The sequence below is a fragment of the Nycticebus coucang genome, chromosome 5 (assembly GCF_027406575.1).
Source record: "Nycticebus coucang isolate mNycCou1 chromosome 5, mNycCou1.pri, whole genome shotgun sequence".
Taxonomy (NCBI): Eukaryota; Metazoa; Chordata; class Mammalia; order Primates; family Lorisidae; genus Nycticebus; species Nycticebus coucang.
The window spans coordinates 39803764-39817126 of record NC_069784.1 but is presented as its reverse complement, the minus strand read 5'-3'; the positions used below and the strand labels follow the sequence as shown (position 1 = coordinate 39817126).

Below are 13363 nucleotides of genomic sequence, written 5' to 3'. Positions count from 1 at the left end.
ACAGAGGTCTCAAGTGAAAAGAGGAGGAAGAACAGTGCAAGATGTGGATGTGAGTGGCTGGAGAGGAGGTTAAACGGTAGGTTGTGCCCCAACTATGGAGGGGTTACCTGCACTGACCTTGAGTCTGTGGATGATGAGGAATGACAGTGGTGTGGAGGTTGGCACCTTCACAAGGCTGAATCCCAGCCTTTCCATAAGCCCTTCCCAATCCTCAGATTACTCCCTTGGCTTCCCTGCCTCCACCACCTCGCCCAGCTCCCCGCGGAGGTGTCCAGAGCAGAACCCAGGTTGTGTGGCTCCAATCAGAGCTCCTTCCCCCGTCAGTGCTGTTTCAACACTGATGCACAGAGTTAGGAGATGGACCTCACTTGCCTGCCTTTTTTTTTAAGAAATGCTGTTCAATCTCCCATAAAGCATTTTATAGGGAAAAAAATGCTGTTCAAGTAAAAAAAAAAAAGAGAGAGAGAGAAAGAGAAAATTGCTCATTGTCAAACCGTGCAAAGGATGAAGAGAATAGTCTCCAGGAGAGATGATGTGTCATTGAAAGCCAAAAAGCCAAATGCTGTTTAAAGTATGTTCTATTTGGAACGCGGCTGATATTCGCATATCAAATTACATGGTGTTGAAAATTCGGTGGAGAATGTTTGCACTGCAACAAAAGCCCTGGTTTGGTTCCTGGTTTAAAAAAAGAGAGAGAGAAATAATTGGTCTGGAAGTTGTATCTGTTTTCTCTTTCTGTTTTTCTTTCAGCTCCTCAGAGGTCAGCTGGGTATGTTCTGTATGCCTGTCTGTGGCTGGGTGGCAGGATTTATGAATGGAGTTCCAGTCTAGTGAGGAAGAGATATCAGACAAAATTCCATCAGCATTTGAACTTTTAAACCAAAGAGTTACAACTTTTCAGGGAGGTCCTAAAGCCCATTTTAAATCTCCTCTGTGTATTCCTCATTATTTGCTAGAAGGACTCTTTCTGACTCTCTTGCTCCTTTTCCTGTCTCTGTCTCTCCCTCCCCCATCCCTTTTCCTCTAGACAAAGATGGTCTTTTATTGCATACCTCCCAGGACAGTCAAGATTTCAAATATTTTGGCTCACAATCCTTACGTAAGAATGTACTAGAAATGCAAATATTTTGACAACCAAGCAATAGCTTCTGCAATACCTCTGTATCCCTCAAATAATAAAAACAGCGAATTGGCTTGGCGCCTGTGGCTCAAGCGGCTAAGGCGCCAGCCACGTACACCTGAGCTAGAGGGTTTGAATCCATCCAGGTCTGCCAAACGCCTGGCAACCAAAAAATAGCTGGGTGTTGCAGCAATGACGGCTGCAACCAAAAAATAGCCGGCGTTGTGGCGGGTGCCTGTAGTCCCAGCTACTTGGGAGGCAGAGGCAGGAGAATCGCTTTAGCCCAGGAGTTGGAGGTTGCTGTGAGCTGTGATGCCACAGCACTCTACCCAGGGTGACAGCTTGAGGCTCTGTCTCAAAAAATAAAATAAAATAAATAAAAACAGCAAACATTTGCCTAATGCTGTTTCCCACTTTAGAGGTAAATATTATACTATTATTATTCCCAGTTTACATATGATAAAACTGAGGCTCAGAGAGGTTAAATGATTTTTCCAGAGTCATCTTGATCAGATCTTGGAGCCCAGAAAATATAGTCCCCAAAGAAACCAAAGAAAGTGGTTTCTTTCCTCCAGGCCTTGTCTGAAAGCTTTGTACATGTACTCACAAAATGTATATGTTGGCTCGGCACCTGTAGCTCAGCAGTCAGGGCGATAGCCACATACACCAGGGCTGGCAGGTTAGAACCGGCCTGGGCCCGCCAAACAACAATGACAACTACAACCAAAAAATAGCCGGGCATTGTGGTGGGCGCCTATAGTCCCAGTTACTTGGGAGGCTGAGGCAAGAGAATCGTGTGAGTCCAAGAGTTTGAAGTTGCTGTGAGCTGTGACACCACGGCACTCTACCAAGGGCAACATAGTGACACTCTGTCTCAAAAAAAAAAAAAAAAGTAAAAATAAAAGAGTAAAAAGTTATCTACAAAAGAGTGTAATGACATGGGAAAATGTTCATGATTATAACATTAAGTAAGAAAATCAGTACAAAACTGTACATATTTAGGGTGGCCATAAAATTCGTGTACAATTTAAAATAGCGTAGAGGAGGACATATGGCAGAAGGAGGGAGGGCATGAGGCGGGATCACCTAACGTGCACCTTGTGAGGGTGTACAACACGTCTCCTGGGCGAGGGGCTCCTCTACCAATGGAACTTTACCCTGGAAATGAGAACAATGTTACCTGAAAATAGTACCTTCATATTAATTTGAATTAAAAAAATACCAAATTATTTATATAAGAAAATGAAAAAAATAAAAGAGGGTGCAATTAGTGTACAATTTACAGACACCCTGAATATTATGATATCAACTGTATAAAAAATAAACAATTCTGGAAGGAAATACAACAGAATTCTGACAGTGGTTAGCTCTGAATGGTGAGGGTAAGAGTGAGTTTCATATTCTTACACTTTTCTGTATTTTCCTATTTGTCTATAATCAGCTCATGCTAACTTTATAGAAAGGAAACCATTTAAATAAATCATCCACTTAAAGGAAAACAAGAAGACCATGGAAAAGACCAGTTGACTGAAGATTTACCATAGTGACCTGTGGTCTCCCCAAGAGCTGAGCTGCTTGGGTGGAATTTGTGTATGTGATAGCGTTGCTGCAATCAGATAGTGTGTATGTGAGGATGTATTTAATGAGTACTTATGAATGAGGGAACAAAAAATGTCTCTCCTCATTACAACTTAAATGGTCGATGGATTTTGGAGAAAATTGGTTCCAGAAAAGATGAGAGTGTCGGAGTTGGAAAGGAGCCTCAGAGGTCCTAAAATCCAGTTTCCTTTTCTTGTGGATCAATATTTGATGCCTACTTTGTTCAGGATGTTGCACTAGGTTCATATAGATCAGCAAGGAAAAGCAGGTTAAGATCAGAAATGGCAATCTATGTCTTCCTCTGACCAGGTCAAACCTGTAGTCTGGCCCTGCTGTCCTGGCAGGGGGACCCTCAGGCATGCCTCCCATGGTGAGCTGCTCCACAGGTCCAGCCCTACTGGTGGTACTTGTGATTGTCCCATTGTCTTTGCTGCAGAAAGGATCATGCCTTTGTGGTCATGTGGGTGAGGTCTCGTGGTAAGTGATTTGGAAGAGGGCACAGGACAGTGAGACTAGGCTTTTGGAAGACTCAAGTTCACTGGCCAGGCCAGCTGAGCCAAGCAGTCTGCTCTCCTGGACTTTCTGATGAACTATTCTCCACTCTTGCCAGGCCCCTGTGACCAGCAGACCAGCTTTTGTGACCAAAATGATTATTCAGATTGATCAAATAACCAGTGACCAACCAGTAACTGACTAGCAATTTGTTCTGTGGTCACACTGTTTTGTATTTTAGATCTATCAGCAAGGCAATATTTTGTGGTCCTGTGGATGGACTTCAGAAAAATCGCAGAACATGTCAGAAATAGAAGTTTTGGCAGGGCAAGGTGGCTCACGCTTGTAATCTTAACACTCTGGGAGGCCAAGATGGGTGTATTGCTTGAGCTCAGGAGTTTGAGACCAGCCTAAGCAAAGTCAGATCCTTATCTCTGCTAAAAATAGAAAAAACTAGCCGGGCATTGTGGTGGGCACCTGTAGTCCCAGCTTTGGGAGGCAGAGGCAAGAGGATGGCTTGAACCTGAGAGTTTGAGGTTGTCATGAGCTATGATGTCAGCACTCTACCTAGGGCGACAGAGTGAAACTCTGTCTAAAAAAAAAAAAGAAAGAAAGAAATAGAGGTTTTATAAAAGCAATATAAACATATTATTAAGATTGCAAAATACATAAAGAATTTTTTAAATCACCCATAATTCTAACTGCCCTAGTAATAGCTTCCCTTAACACAACTGTTTTTCCTTTCAATTAATGATTCTTTCTAATCTTTTCTCAATGTGTAAATGCATATATTTGGGACACTTTATGTATTTTTGATTCCTATTTATTTGACACTATATGATAAGCATTTCCCCATATCAATCAATATTCTTTGAAAACTGATCGTTTTCTATGGAATAGAATAGAGAACCTAGAGATGAACCCAGCCACATATCACCATTTGATCTTTGATAAACCAAACAGGAACATGCGCTGGGGAAAAGAATCCCTATTTAGTAAATGGTGCTGGGAGAACTGGTTAGCCACATGTAGAAGACTAAAACTGGATGCACACCTCTCTCCATTGACAAAAATTGACTCTCGCTGGATAAAAGATTTAAATTGCAGCCTCAAATGTCAATAATTACTTCATTATTACATGAAATAATAAAAATTCTGGAAAAGAGTGTGGGGAAAACGCTTGAGAAAATTGGCCTGGGAAAAGATTTTATGAAGAAGACCCCTTGGCAATTGCAGCAACACCAAAAATAAATCAATGAGATATGATCAAGCTAAAAAGCTTCTGCACAGCTAAGGGTACTGTAACTAAAGCAAACAGACAGTCATCAGAATGGGAGAAGATATTTGCATGCTATAAATCTGACAAAGGAGTGATAACTAGAATCTATAGAGAACTCCGATTATTCAACAAGACAAGAGTCAACAACCCCATTTATAAGTGGGCAAGAGACTTGAAGAGAATTTCTGAAGGTGGCAGATGAACAGTCAACAAACACATGGGAAAAAGCTCTTCATCCCTAATCATCAGAGAAATGCAAATCAAAACTACTCTGAGATATCACCTAATTCCAGTGAGATTAGCTACGTCATAAAATCCCAAATCTGCAGATGCTGACATGGATGTGCAGAGAAGGGAACATTTTTGTACTACTGGAGGGACTGAAAACTAATACAACCTCTGTGAAAAGAAGTATAGAGATCTCAATGAACTAAAAGTGGACCTTCCATTTGACCCTGTAATTCCATTACTAGGCATCTACCCAGAGGAAAAAAAATCTTTTTACCCAAGAACATTTGCACTAGAATGTTTATCACAGCTCAATTCACAATTGCCAAGATGTGGAATCAACCCAAGTGCCCATCAGCCCATGAATGGATTAAGAAACTGGTATATGTATACCATAGAGTACTATTTGGTCATAAGAAAAGCTGGAGACTTCACATCTTTTGTATTTACCTGGATGGAGCTGAAACACATTCTTCTTAGTAAAGTATCACAAGAATGGGGGAAAACGTATCCAATATACTCAATACTAATATGAAACCTACCTATAAACAACTGCATGCCCACATGAAAAAAAAAAAAAACCCACAAGTATAGTCTAGTGAGGGGGAGGGGACAGGAGAAAGAGGACAAGGGACAGGAGGGAGGGTGATTGGTGAGATCTCATCTTACGTGCACAGCATGAGGGTGTTCAGCACTCCCCCTGGGTGAAGGGCTCAACTACAACTTGAGCTTTACCTTAGAAATGAAAACACTGTAACCTAAACATTTGTATTCTCATAGCAATCTGAAATAAAAAATTAAAAAACGAAAAAGAAAACTGATCAGTATGATTGCATAAATTCCACTAGAGTGATGAACTGTCATTACGTAACTATTCTCCTCGTATCAGACATTTAAGCTATTTCCAAGGTTAAAAGATAAAAATGTCATGAGGAAAAAACGAGAAAACCAGTCCTATATACCCCCTGATCGAAGTATACAACAGCAGCTATGAAGTATTCTTGTCAAAAAATAGAATGAGAATCTGATTAAGTCTCTAGATCTAACTCCCATTTTGCAGGAAATACTTGTGACAAGGGAACACGTCGATGACACTTTGAGGCTGCAATCAGCAAAATCCAGATTCTGGGAACTTGTACAGGACAAATGAACCAGTTTTTCCAGCAGATAAACTGGTGGGAGAAAGAGACGAGGGAAGAGGAACCGATGTGCAAAAAGAGGCTTAGGAACATATCAACGAATTGCAATGTATGAGTGATATTTGGGTCCATAATCCAACAAACTCTTAAAAAATACTTGAGACGATGACAGAAGTTGAAACGCTAACTGAGATCCTTGATGACATTAAGACGTTATTAACATTTTCAAAAGTGATAAGAGGATTGTGGATATGTTTTCAAAAATGTATCTTTATCATTTAAGGATACATACTGAAATTTTTATTATACCTTTGAAAGGGTATATGTGGAATTTGCTTCCACATAATGGGGAAGAGGCTGGGGACATAGTGTGGGGAATAGATGGGTCAGGATTGGCTGTAATTGTTGAAGCTGAGTTTTGAGTACATGGGGTTTCGTTTTGCTATCTCTTTAGTTTGGTACATGTTTGCTATTGTGCATAATTGAAAGTTAGGAAAAGAAATAAAGGACAAGTAAACCAACATCTCTGAGGGCGTGTGCTGAGCTGAGCTCTGGAGGAAAGAACCCTGAGTAAAATAGACATCATTTTAGTCCCAGCTCTCACAGCTGTGTGTCATTGGTCTGCTCACCTAACCTCTCTGAGCCTCAGAGCCCTCAATTCTAAAAGTGATTATATAAACCCTGCCTCCCAAGGTGGTTGTGAGGAGGAAACATAATACAGTACTATCTGGGAAAGTGCTCAAAAATTAAAGAACACTACATATATTTTTTTTCTTCAGTTTTTGGCCGGGGCTGGGTTTGAACCCACCACCTCTGGTTTATGGGGCTGGTGCCCTACTCCTTTGAGCCACAGGAGCTGCTCTAGATATTTCCTTTTAAAATATGTGTAGCACGTAGTGTAGAGGGACAAGGAGGATGTATGTATATGTCCCTCCTCATCGAGAAGTTAATACTCCCCATTTTCCCCTGACTGCCAGAGAGGGAGAGTTTCATAGAAAAATACTATGGTGTACCATTTAAATGCCCTTGCATTTTTTTTATTAGATGTATTTTGAGTTGTTTTCCTCATGGTTTTCCTAGTGGTTTCCCTGGAGAATATCATTAACATCTCAGCTGATAACAATCTAGTTCAAATTAATGCCAACTTAATTTTGATGGTACACAAAAACTTGGCTCCTATTTGGTTCTGTTCCTCCCTCTCCCCTATGCTGCTACTATCACAAGTCACATCCTTATATAACTGTTGCTAATTAACCTAGATTTACAATTATTACTTTATGAATCTGAAAAATAAAATACAATCAGTCCTTATCTTAAACATTGTTATTGTTATTAAATCTTAAGCCTCTTTAATTTTGTGAAGGTAAAAAGCAGAAACCAAATAAACACATGTACATGTATAGAGAAAATTAAAAAATAATAAAATAAAAATAAAATAAAATCGGTCATTCCTTCCTTCCTGGTTCGTCTTGCACTTTTGTGATATGGGGCAGAGCCTCGGACCCGTCAGCACCTTCTGAGGATCCTAGAACCACCTCCATGATGGAAAAGGACCAGGAGCTGGAGAGAAAATTCTCTGGATTGAAGGCCTCAATGGCTGAAGGTAAGAGGAAGACGGCCCTGGAAATGGTCCAGTCAGCTAGAACAGGTAGACACTGGGTGACATTTGTAGCGCAAGACAAGCACCATACCCTAGGGAATTCTCTGTGTTACATGACCACAAAGAACCCAGAAGCGGAATTGTGGTTACACTGCAACCCATCCTTTAGAGAGCAACATTAATTTTTACATCAGACTTGAGGTGCTCTTCCAGCTGTGAAGCCTTTCGGAGAGGCCTGAACGAGCTCATGAATGTCTGCCGACATGTGCTCGACAAGTCTAAGGCCAACGTAAAGGACACTAAGGACCAAAAAGCAAGCAGAAACAAATCTACAGTCTAGGTCCTTATGCAGTGTACAAAGAGGACTGTCCTCTCCAGGCAATTCTCCGCCCGATCGTGCAGGAATTAGAAGTGTGTGATCACAGCATGCTCTGTCCTTCAGAAAGGTGTGGTTCTAGATATCGACCCATTATAGGTGTTGGAATCCCTGTAAGAAACTCCATATTCTAATAAATTCACTCTTTTGTTTAAAAAAAAAAAGGAAAAGTACATTTATGCTGTCTTTAATATTTACCTGGATAGTTACCGTTACTGGGGTTCTTTGTTTCTTTACGCAAATTCAAGTTACTCTGTTGTATTTTCATTGCAGCCTGCTTAGTGACAAACTCTCTCAGCTTTTGTTGATTTGGCAGTATCTTAGTTCCACTTTCATTTTTGAAGGATAGTTTTGCTGCATTTAGAATTTTTTTTTTTGGAGACAGGGTCTTTCTCTGTCACACAGGGGAGAGCAACTTGGTGTCATCATAACTCATTGCAACCTCAAATTCCCGGGCTTGATCAAGCCTCCTGCCTCAGTCTTATGAGTAGCTGAGACTACTGGCATCACCACCCAGGCCTGGCAGATTTTTTTTATTTTTAGTAGAGACAGGGTCTTGCTCTTACTCAGGCTAATCTCAAACTCCTGACCTCAAGAGATCCTCCTGCCTCGGCCTCCCAAACTGCTAGGATTACAGGTGTGTGCCACCATGCTTGGCCTGGAATTCTTGAGTGACCGTTCTTTTTTTTCTTATAGCCTCTCTGGCTTTCTGAAGAAAAATCAGCTGTTAATTTTATTGAGAATTCTTTGCACTAGATAAGTCACTTTTGCTGCTTTCAACAGTCTTTGTCTTTCAAAAGTTTGTGTGTCTAGGTGTGATCTCTTGAAGTTTATCCTACTTAGAGTATGTTGTGTTTCTTAGATGTGTAGATTAACATTTCTCACCAAATTTGGAAAATTTTCGAACATAATTTTCTCAAATATTCTCTTCACTGCTTTCTCGCTCTCTTCTCCTCCTTGGACTCCCATTTTACGTAGGTTGGTATGCTTAATGGTGTCCCACAGGTCTCTGTGGCTCTCTTCACGTCTCTTCATTCTTCATTGTTTCCGTTCCTCACACTGGATAATTTCAATCTATTTACCTTCAAGTTCACTGACGCCTTCTTCTGGCTATTCAATTCTGCTTTTGAACCTCTCTAGCGAAAATTCTCACTTCAGTTATTATACTTTTCAATTCCAGAATTTCTATTTGGTTCTCTCTCTCTCTCTTTTAAATAATTTCTCCTTAGAAGGGTACAGGTGAAACTTACTAAATGTAGAATATAAATGTCTGAACACAATAACTAAGAAAATGCCATGAAGGCTATGTTAACCAGTTCGATGAAAATATATAAAACCAGCACATTGTACCCCATGATTGCATTATTGTACACAGCTATGATTTAATAAAAAAATAATAATTTCTCACCTTTATTGATAGCCTCTATTTGGTGAGACACCATTCTCATATTTTCTTTTGGTTCTTTAGACATGTTTTCCTTTAGACTTTGAATTTAAAATACCTGATTTAGAGTCTTTGTCTAGTAAAACCAATGTCTGGGGTCCCTCAAAACTAAGTTTACTCTTTTCTATTCTTGTATCTTTTATGTGCCTTGTAAATTTTTTGATGTTGAAAAATGAAATATTTAAAATAATATAACATGGCAGCTCTGGAAATCAGACTTCTTTTTTTTTTTTTTTGAGACAGAGTGTCACTTTGTTGCTCTTGGTAAAGTGCTGTGGCATCACAGCTCACAGAAACCTCAAACTCTTGGGCTTAAGCAGTTCTCTTGCCTCAGCCTCCCAAGCAGCTGGGTCTACAGGTGCCTGACATAACGCCCAGCTATTTTTAGAGATGAGGTCCGGCTCTTGCTCAGGCTGGTCTCGAACCTGCAAGCTCAGGCAATCCACCCACCCTGGCCTCCCAGAGTGCTAAGATTACAGGCATAAGCCACCATGCTCAGCCGGAAATCAGATTTCTAAGCCCTCCCCAGGATTTGCCGTTGTTGTTGCTGTAAAACAATATTCAGGACTTGGGCCAAATTATCTTCAAGTCTAAAGCTCTTTGGGAGAGTACATAGATAATCATAGAGGGCTTCCTGCAGGTGGGCACAGAGCTCATTTCAGGATGACCAACATGGATTGAGCACCCCATAGTGTACTCTAATAATGAGGCCTCTTTGAGGCTCCCCCAAATATCACAGGTACCGCAAGGGCTGTGCTTCCACCTCTGAGGCTCTCCTGCCCCCAGACTTTGGCTTTTCTTCCTAGAATCACTAGAGCACATTAAGCCTGCAGATATCACACGCAGTGGTCTTTGTCCAGCCTTTCCCATCCAACCCCAGCCCAGGCGTGGACAGCCTCCCCTGGAGATCTGGCTGGGTGTAGGGAAGAAAAATAATAGCCTTTTCATTCAAGAAGGTCATGATCAAGTAAAATAAGAATGATGCCAAAGCCTGTTGTAGTTGAAGTGATCAGTGCCCAGATGTCACCTGGGCCAATAATTAACCAGGGACTTGGAAGGTGTCCAAAGGGAGAGTGGGGAGAAAACACATGGCTCACAGAGGACCTTAGCCAAAGGAAACTTGAGGGAGGGGCTAGAGGTCAAGGGAGGCCCTTCCCGGAGGCCCTTCCCAGAGGCCCAGGCAGTGGGCACAACACCCACCGGTCCCTCTTCCTTTGATAGTGAATTTAGACTTAGCAGCAAAGCTGTGAGAACAGGGGTCTGTCACAGGCATCTCTTGCCCAGGTCCAGACTACATAGTCCTTTTGAAGGGAAGAAGAAGGAGGATGCTAGGGTCCTGGGAACCGTCAAAGTCCGCCAGGCTGGCACAAGCCGTCTGTTTGTGCAAGAACCATCTGTTAAATGCCTGCTAGAGTGTGATGTTGTGACAGAGTGTGGTTCTTGAAAACAGTCAGACCTGGCTTCAAATCCAGGCTTTGCTACTTACCAGCTGCTGTGACCTCATCCATGTTATTAAATTTCTCTAAGTCTTAGTCTCTACATCTGTAGAAGGGGATATTAGCACCTAGCTCATAGGGCTGCTGTAGATGGAATGAGATTTCATTCTTATAGCGTGCCTCACACATACCAGGTAATTTGTAAATAGCTTCCCATTCAATCTTGTTGGCAGCCTTGGATAAGGAGGAGGAACAGACTGTGCCTCACTGCTTGTCACCCTTCTGTGGCCTTCTCTGCCTTAACCTTTCTGCATCCCTGGGTCAAGTCCCTGTTGTGTATTTTCCTACCTCTATTAACACTTTATGACTAGGTATGTATTTGTGTAATTATTGACCTGATGTCTGTCTCCTTCATTGTCTTCAGTATCTAGTAATTAATGGAAAAATACACGAGTGAACAAGGACGAAGCTCTGGATTTCATGGACCTCACTAGGTACACACACATGAAGAGACTAAACACAGGGTGGCCAGAGGCAGGTGTCCAGGACCTCAGAGCAGGACTCCTTTGTACCAGAGAGGATGGAGTTCAACCTTGGATTCTGCCCCAGCCCTCCTCCAGGAATTCACCCACCAACATTCCAACCCGGCCTCCTCTACCACCCCAATCCATAACCTCTTCTGACTCACAGTCACCCAGTTGTGAAGCTGAGTCAGTGTAAACTTTAGACAGTGCCAGAGGGAGCAAGCCATGGGCTTTCCTGTGGTCCCACACCAGATTCTCGGTCACACAGCCATAGCCTCTGCAGGGGGAGGGAGTGAGCTCTCTGTGGTCCAAAGGCTTTACCCTGGGGCTTTCCAGGCTGATGTGGCTCACCTTGCTCCTTCAGCAGTCTTAGCATCCAAGGTAGCAGGACCAGTCACCCTCCTCCCCCTCCTAGAAACTGAAGAGGGAAACCAAAGGAGGAAAGTGCTGCTTTGGCAGAGGGGACCTTTGCTGGGCCTTTCCTCTTGCAAACATGGCCTCTTCTCCCCAGGGCTGCCTGCTCACAGCCCGCCTCAAATGACTTTATGTCTTGTTCAAGGGGTCTTAGGATGCTCACCCAAGGCCTGCCCAGACTCCAGTATTTCAACCAACTCCTTCCTTGCCACAGCCCGCAGTCTGCATGAGGTTAACCTCAGGCTTCTAACTGGTTGCCTCTGATTCACTTTCCTGCCTCTGGCCGGATAGTGGTTTGGGGTTTGTCTGGATCCTTCTGCTTATATACTCCAAGCCAGCGTTCCTGACCCTGCCTGCTAACCGGCACCCAAAGCACCCAGGGCCACTTTCCACTCCAGTCCCCTACCTGGGCTCTCCCTTCAGCCAGAAATCCTTGAGCTACCAGAGATTGGAATCCTCCTTCCTGCAGCGAGCACTCAGCTCTGCCACCTTCTGCTGAGAACAGCCAGGCCCCGGCAGCACTGCAGAGGGGAGCTGGGCAGTCAGACCGGCTGGCGGGGGCTGCGTCAGAACACTCTTTATTTGGGAGCAGAACTTTGGAGCTCACAGGTGCTTTGGGGTTTATCACTTCATTTGAACTTCTGTCCAGGTATAGCTTGTTTGAAATTGTAAACTAGTTCTACAAATGAGGAGAAATCGGAGACTCAGGAAAGTTACTTAACCAAGGTGGAACAATAAGAGGCGATAAGAGATTCAATTCAACGTTCATTGTAGCTCAGTTCACAACTGCTAAGATGTGGGATCAACCCAAGTGCCCATCAACTCATGAATGGATTAATAAACTGTGGTATATGTATACCATGGAATAATACTATTTAGCTTTATAAAAAGATGGAAACTTTACATCTTTTGTATTAACCTAGATAGAGCTGGAGAACACTCTCTTTAGTAAAGTACCACAGAATGGAAAAGCAAGTATCCAAAATTAGTAATACTAATCCATACTAGTATTAAATACTAATCCATACTAGTATTAGTACTCAATACTAATATGAAACCAATAGATAAACAATTACACACCTACAAGAGGAAAACACAATTAAATTCAAGGGGTGAAGAGGATGAAGAGAAAGGGGAGGGGGGGAAGGGGACCGGTGTGCTCTCACCTGATGGGCCAATGTAAGGGTATATGGCACACCCCCTGGGGAAGGGCTTAACTACATCTGGAATTTTACCTAATAAATGCAAGCAGCGTAACCTAATCATTTGTACCCTCATATTAATCTGAAATTAAAAAATAAAATAAAGTCTACAGGTGACACTTCAAAACAAAACAAAACAAAAAACAACAAGAAAGAGAGATTCAAGCCAAGAACCTAAGTTCTCTTGCTCTGGATGCAAAGTGAACATTGCTCTATGGCAGTGTTTTTCACCTTTCATATCTCACGGCACACTTGACCTGTAGTTAAACTTCCCCAGCACACTTAAATTATGTTGATCAAAAAAAAAAAAAAAAGTAAAAAAGGAATATGCTTACTGTGCTTTGAACTTCTTTTGAAAATAATTTAATTAATGATCTTTAAAAGTATTTGCAGCATACCTAAGATCCTCTCTCTCATGGCTACCAATTGACTGCTGCATATAGGTATGATGCTTCCTCAACAGCCTCGACAGCATATGAGGCTTAGGAAAAGGCCTGCTGAGATTCTCCT

At 42.1% G+C, this 13363-nt stretch overlaps 1 pseudogene; it reads left to right on the top strand.

Moving 5' to 3' along the window:
* Positions 1 to 7399: 7399 nt before the first annotated feature.
* On the top strand, positions 7400 to 7797 carry LOC128585450 (DNA-directed RNA polymerases I and III subunit RPAC2-like; annotated as a pseudogene).
* Positions 7798 to 13363: the final 5566 nt, after the last annotated feature.